This window comes from Myotis nattereri (genome assembly GCF_964212035.1).
Source record: "Myotis nattereri genome assembly, chromosome: 2".
NCBI lineage: Eukaryota > Metazoa > Chordata > Mammalia > Chiroptera > Vespertilionidae > Myotis > Myotis nattereri.
The window spans coordinates 193,623,673-193,630,701 of NC_138076.1; the positions used below are offsets into that span (position 1 = coordinate 193,623,673).

The following is a 7,029-nucleotide window of genomic DNA, read 5'->3' on the forward strand; positions in this document are numbered from 1 at the left end:
ATCCCCAGGAGATGTGCAGGAGGCAGCTGATCAATGTTTCTCTCTCATCGATGTTTCTAACTCTCTATCTCTCTCCCTTCCTCTCTGTAAAAAATCAATAAAATATATAAAAAACAAAAACAAAAAACAAACAAACAAAAAAACATTATTGAGCCCTAGCCGGCTTGGCTCAGTGGATAGAGCGTCAGCCTGGGGACTGAAGGGTCCCAGGTTTGATCCCGATCAAGGGCACATGCCTGGATTGCGGGCTCGATCCCCAGTAGGGGGTGTGCAGGAGGCAGCCGATCAATGATTCTCTCTCATCATTGATGTTTCTCTCTCTCCTTCTGCCTTCCTCTCTGAAATCAATAAAGAAATATATTTTTTTAAAAAAACAAAACAAAAAAAAACATTATTGAAAAGATTGATAAATTAAACTACATTATTATCTCCGTTCAGGAATAGATAAAAGAAACTAATACACACCAATAAAATCTCAAACAATGTAACAGGAAAAATGGGCAAAAGACTCAAGCAGACCTTTTCACAAAAGAAATGCAAATACCCAAATTTATGGGCCATCAAAGAAATACCAATTAGAAACACAATGAAATATCATCGTATACTCACTCATTAGAATAACTAAAATTAAAAAGATTGATGGTGCCAAGTATACGATAACTACCTCATATGAATTGTTAACAAGACTATAAATTGGCAAAATCATTCAAAAAAGAAAAACAGCTAAAAATACACATGCCCTCTAAACCCACCATTCCACTACTCAGTATTTGTCTTTAGAAATATTATTTACACCAGAAAAAATGTACAAGAATGTCACAGCAATGTTAGTAATAACCCTAAGCTAAAAACAATCCAATATCCATCAACAGTAGAATGCATAAGTAGACCATAGCACATTCATAAGATAAGATAGTATTCAGCAATGCAAATAAGCTACAGCTTCCACACAACAAAGATAAATCTGAGGTAAAATGGTGAAAAGAGAAGTGAGACACATTAAAATGCGTATCATGCAATACATTAATGTTTTTTAAAATATATTTTATTGATTTTTTTTTTTTTTTTTTACAGAGAGGAAGGGGGAGGGATAGAGAGTTAGAAACATCGATGAGAGAGAAACATCACCTCCTGCACATCTCCTACTGGGGATATGCCCACAACCCAGGTACATGCCCTTGACAAGAATCAAACCTCGGACTTTTCAGTCTGCAGGCCAACGCTCCATCCACTGAGCCAAAGGGCTAGGGCAGTGGTCGGCAAACTCATTAGTCAACAGAGCCAAATATCAACAGTACAACGATTGAAATTTCTTTTGAGAGACACATTTTTTAAACTTAAACTATATAGGTAGGTACATTGTTATTAACTTAATTAGGGTACTCCTAAACTGGCCTTTGCTAAAAGCGTCCTCAATCTGATTGAGGTACGTTCGCTGAGGTCAACCCCTTCCAACTCTCCCATCCACACTCGTCTTGTATACTTGTCTCAGATAGATGAGTGTGGATGGGAGAGTTGGAAGGGGTCGACCTCAGCGAATGTACCTCAAAACAATGTACCTCCCCCACGCTGCATATCCCTTGGCCCGCCTGCGCTGTGTCTCCCTTCACCCGCCCGCCCGCCCGACCAACCGACACCCCCCACTTCTTCTATGCCACTTCTTCAAAATAGACTCGCCCAGGCCGAAAACCAGCTTCTGCGCATGGGCCACGAAGTTTCAATCGCACTGTATGTGCGCGCCCGCACGTGGTATTTTGTGGAAGAGCCACACTCAAGGGGCCAAAGAGCCGCATGTGGCTCATGAGCCGCGGTTTGCTGACCACTGGGCTAGGGCATTAATATGTGTGTGTGTGTGTTTTAAGTAAAATTGAACTATAGGCATGCTTAATTTAGTGGTGAAGTTATAAAGAAAAGCAAGGAGTTAAAAAACCATAATCGAATAACCTATTGTTTGTCATTGCAAAACGGAGGGGGTTGTAATGTAAAAACCACGTAAGGGTTTCTAGTATTTATTTTTATAACTGGGATTTTGTACTTCACATTACCCTGCACCTTTTCACCCATCCTCCCACCCCTCTAGCAACCATCAGTTCGTTGTTGTTTTTCTTTTGGTCCTGATTTTTAATTTAATGGCTATGCAGGTTCTGGCCTCTTATTTCTGCTGCTCTAAGGGCCCATTGCTCTGGGTCAGGGTTTTCTGCTCAAAGGCATGGATATGGGGGAGCTCTTCTGCCAGGCACAGATTCACCAGCTGGTGACGCTGAAGCAGCGGTTTCTCCTCGAACTAGCGACACCGCCAGGACTCGGTAGCTGGAGGCCCACGGATTGGGGGTTGTGTCCTCCACTTCCCAGTGCTCTGACTCTGGGTCCTGCTACAGCAAGCATGTCAAACCCACGGCCCGCGGGCCGCATGTAGCCCACAAGGAACATTTTTGCGGCCCAGCCAATATAACAGTATGTAAGAAACGTTTTATTAAAAGTTCCTAACTTAATTTTTACAATATCTTGTTATACATAATTATTAATAACGAACTACAATGTTCGCTAATGACTGAGTACTAGAAATCGTGTTGCATTCATTTCCCTTACGCGCCTTACGCACAGGGGCACCATTTCTCTCCACTAATACTAGCTGCAAATATTGTAGCAGCCAATTGCCACATCATTAGTCTTGTACTGACTTGTGTGGTGTGCGCAACAGGAAATATTTCACTTTCAGAGAACAAGAGAAATAGGTTTATTTGTGTTACGCTTATTAGTTTGTGCAGTTATTCAGTGTCTGGTAAGTTAATGTTCAAGAAAAAATATTAATTTTTATTAAAATGTTCTCTTATTTTATGCTAACAATTACACATTTATTTCAGGCCTTTGTATCCAGCATGTCTCTATCAAAATAAACCTACGCTTCTATGAAAATTGAAGCTTGTGTTTTTTTGCGGCCCACATAAACTTAAACATTGTTTATTTGGCCCGTGTAAGCCCTTGAGTTTGACATGCTTTTCCCGGAGGTACTGGGCGCTGAGGTCCATGGCCGAAGCCTTGGGGGTGGCAGCCCAGCTGGGGCAGAACCCCAGGGCCACGCAGGCTCAGTTTGTCCTTTATATCTCTGAGTGTTTCTGTTTTATTTGCTTCTGTATGTTGTTTTCTTTTTTGGTTCCACCGATAAGTGATATTATGCAATATATGTCTTTCTCTGACTGACTTATCTCTCTTAACATAATGCCTTTGAGGTCCATCCATGTTGTCACAAATGGTAAGATTTAGGGATTTTTGGTTTTTTTTAATGGCTGAGTGTGTGTGCACGTGCACGCGGGCATGCATGTCACATTTTCTTTATCCATTCATTCACCACTGGACATTTAAGGTTGTTTCCTTATCTTCGCTATTGTAAATAATGCAATTAACATAGAGGTGCATATATCTTTTTGAGTTTGTGTTTTCAGTTTCTTCAGTTACATACCTTGAAGTGGACTTGCTGAATGTTATGGTAGTTCTAGTTTTAATTTTTTGAGAAACCTCCATACTGTTTTCCATAGTGCCTGCACCAATTTATATTTCCGCCTATAGGGTACAAAGGCTCCTTTTCCCCTACATCTTTGCATTTGTTATCTCTTATCTCTTTTATAATAGCCACTTTAACAAGTGTGTGAGGTGATTGTGATTTTGATTTGCATTTCCCTGGTAATGAATGATGTTGATCATCTTTTCATGTACCTGCTGGCCATCTGTATGTCTTTGAGATTGTTTTTCGGCTATTGAGTTGTATGAATTTTTCATTTATTTTGTATATTAAGCCCTTATTAGATATAGATTTGCAAATATGTTCATCCATTCAGCTTGCTGTTTCATTTTGTTAATGGTTTCCTTTGCTGTGTAGAAGTTTTTAGTGTGGTGTATTTCCACTTGTTTATTTTCTGTTTTTGTTGCCTTTCCCTGTGGTGTAAAAAAAAAAAAAATTATTGCCAACACCAATGTCAAGGAGCTTACTGCCCATGTTTTTTTTCCAAGAGTTTTATCATTTCAGATCTTACATTCAAGTGTTTAATCCATTTTGAATTAATTTTTGTGTATGGTATAAGATAGTGGTCCAGTTTCATTCTTTCACATGTGACTGTCCAGTTTTTCCAACACCATTCATTGACGCATCAAATGTATATTCTTGGCTCCTTGGTCACAAATGAATTGGCTAACATGTATGGGCTTATTTCTGGGTTATCTATTCTGTTCCATTGATCTCTGTGTCCATTTTTATGTACATACTATACTGTTTTGACTGCTATAATCTTGAGTTTACATCAACTTAATAGTTTCTTTTTCTGGCATTATTATATTTTTTCTACGTATATGATATATGCATCCTTGTAGATTCCTCAAATCTAATGTGAAAAATCTTATATAATAAAAGCCTAACATGCTAAGTGTCCGGTTGTCTGATCAACCAATCAAAGTGTAATATGCTAATGATATGCTAAGGCCGCTCAACTGCTCATTATGACATGCACTGACCACCGGTTGACCAGTCGACCAGTCGCTATGACATGCACTGACCACCAGAGGGCAGACGTACTGACTGGTAGTTTAGCTTGCTTCTGGGGTCTGGCCAATCGGGACTGAGCGAGATGGGTCAAACATGCCCTGGAGCCCTCCCACAGTCCCTCCTTGGCTGGCCAACCTCCGGCTCCCCTCCCCAGCCCTGATCATGCACGAGTGGGGTCCCTCAGCCTGGCTTTGCGCCCTCTTGCAATCCAGGACCCCTTAGGGAATGTAGGAGAGCTGGTTTTGGCCCGATCCTGCAGGCTAATCTAGACTAGCCAAATAGATACATAAAAGTAATCATCATGGCTCATCTCTTGTCAACTTGGCACCTATAGACATCCCTTAAATCATATTTAATCTTCAAATAAAGAAAATAGCAGTCAGCCCAGCCGGCATGGCTCAGTTTGAGCACTGACCTATGAACCAGGAGATTGCAGTTCTATTTCCCGTCAGGGCATTTGCCTGGGATGTGGGCTGGATCCCCAGAGTGGGGTATGCCAGGAGGCAGCCTATCAATGATTCTCTCTCACCATTGATGTTTCTATCTCTCTCTCCCTCTCCCTCTCTGAAATCAATAAAAATATTCTTTTTAAAAGAAAATAGCAAAGTCATGCTTCTGTCTACCTTGTGTACAATAAAAAATGTGCTCTTACCGAAACCGGTTTGGCTCAGCGGATAGAGCATCGGCCTGCGGACTGAAGGGTCCCAGGTTCGATTCCGGTCAAGGGCATGTACCTGGGTTGCGGGCACATCCCCAGCGGGAGATGTGCAGGAGGCAGCTGATCGATGTTTCTCTCTCATCGATGTTTCTGACTCTCTATCTCTCTCCCTTCCTCTCTGTAAAAAATCAATAAAATATATATATTTTTTAAAAATGTGCTCTTTTCCAATAAGATGATACAAAGTCTTTGTTTTCCTGCATTCCTGGACTTACAAATCCAGGCTATGGGAGAAACAACATCATGTATTGAATGTTGATTTAGAGCATGCACAGCCGCCTGCAGGACAATCCCCCAGCCCTGAAAGGTAGTGCCACCTAGCTGGCTCTGCTAATGAGCCTTCCAAAGGCCATTCCACCATTCTAGCCAACTACTTCAGGATGATGGGAAACATTGTGAGACCGGTGAAATCCATAAGTATGAGCGCATTTGTGACACTTCATTTTCAATAAAGAGAACTCATCAATCAGAATGCTGTGTGAAATACCATGAAGTTAGATTATGCATTCTGTAAATGCACAGATAGTAACTTTGGCAGAAGCATTCATGCAGGAAAGGCAAATCTGTATCCAGAATAAATGTCTATTCCAATAAAAACAAAGTACTGCCCTGACCGGTTTGGCTCAGTGGATAGAGTGTCGGCCTGCGGACTAAAGGGTCCTGGGTTCGGTTCCGGTCAAGGGCATGTACCTTGGTTGCAGGCACATCCCCAGTGGGGGGTGTACAGGAGGCAGCTGATCGATGTCTCTCTCTCATCGATGTTTCTAACTATCCCTCTCCCTTCCTATCTGTAAAAAATCAATAAAATATATTTAAAAAAGAACAAAGTACTACTTCTTCCAAGATGAAAGTGGTCCTAAGAAAGAACCTGCCACTACATAGATGGCTAATCACCCCCCTGGGGGAATGGTGCTCTGTTGGAGACATACTATTGATCTTTGTTGCTAGCAGATGGGGCACATACAAGAATCAACCAATAAATGGATACAGAAATAAGTAGAACAGCAAATCAATGTTTCTCTCTCTTTCAAATTGATAAATAAAAATTTTTTAAAATACATATATACTCCTGGGAGACAGGAACCTCTAGCTCCTTCTTTCTCTAATCCCTTTATAATATTAGAATTCTCTGGCATCCTGAAATATTTTAAGTACAATATTTAGATGTATTATTATTAGTATTAACAGCTTTATTTCATTCCACTACCAGCAAATTAGAGCAACTATTGTGATAGAGTTTCTCCTTTATTCTCACCACAACCACCATCACTTCACCTTACTCAACTCCCACAACCACCTACTTTTCTAAGTTCCTGTTCCTCATTTTCTAACACCTACTGAGAAATTGAGAAGCCTGTTCACTTCTAGGCCGATAATATCACATCTTTTCAGAGCAATGTTAAATGTTGACTCAGCTTTGGTAGACTTTTCCAGATGTCTTCCCCTTTCCTGGGGGCTAGATCTAAGAGTAGGAAAAGAAATCCTTTCTTACATGGGGTCAAAGATGCCCTGAGGGTAGGGTTGGAAAGGGGAGTGAAGCCCTGCTTTCTGTAGTGTTGCTCAGGGTTGAATGACAATTCAGTTTGATGGTTCCACCCTTCAGACCTCTCCACTAGGAGAACTTAGCATTTGGTACACATAATTTACTCCTTAAATATTATAAACCTATAGTTAGAGTAAGACCTGACAACTCTAAAACTGAACCACAAGGAAAAAATGTCTGGTTTTGAGAGTTCTTGTAATTCTCCAATATTGTGAATATCAGTGTTTTGAC

At 40.8% G+C, this 7,029-nt stretch overlaps 1 pseudogene across 1 annotated transcript; it reads right to left on the bottom strand.

Annotated features, from left to right (window-relative positions):
* Nucleotides 1-2,126: 2,126 nt before the first annotated feature.
* Nucleotides 2,127-3,029, bottom strand: LOC308513995 (bolA-like protein 2; annotated as a pseudogene). Its single transcript has 2 exons — nt 2,994-3,029; nt 2,127-2,372 (listed from the first exon to the last, which is right to left on the bottom strand). The product of its transcript is annotated as a bolA-like protein 2 (transcript).
* Between the last annotated feature and the right edge of the window lie 4,000 nt (nt 3,030-7,029).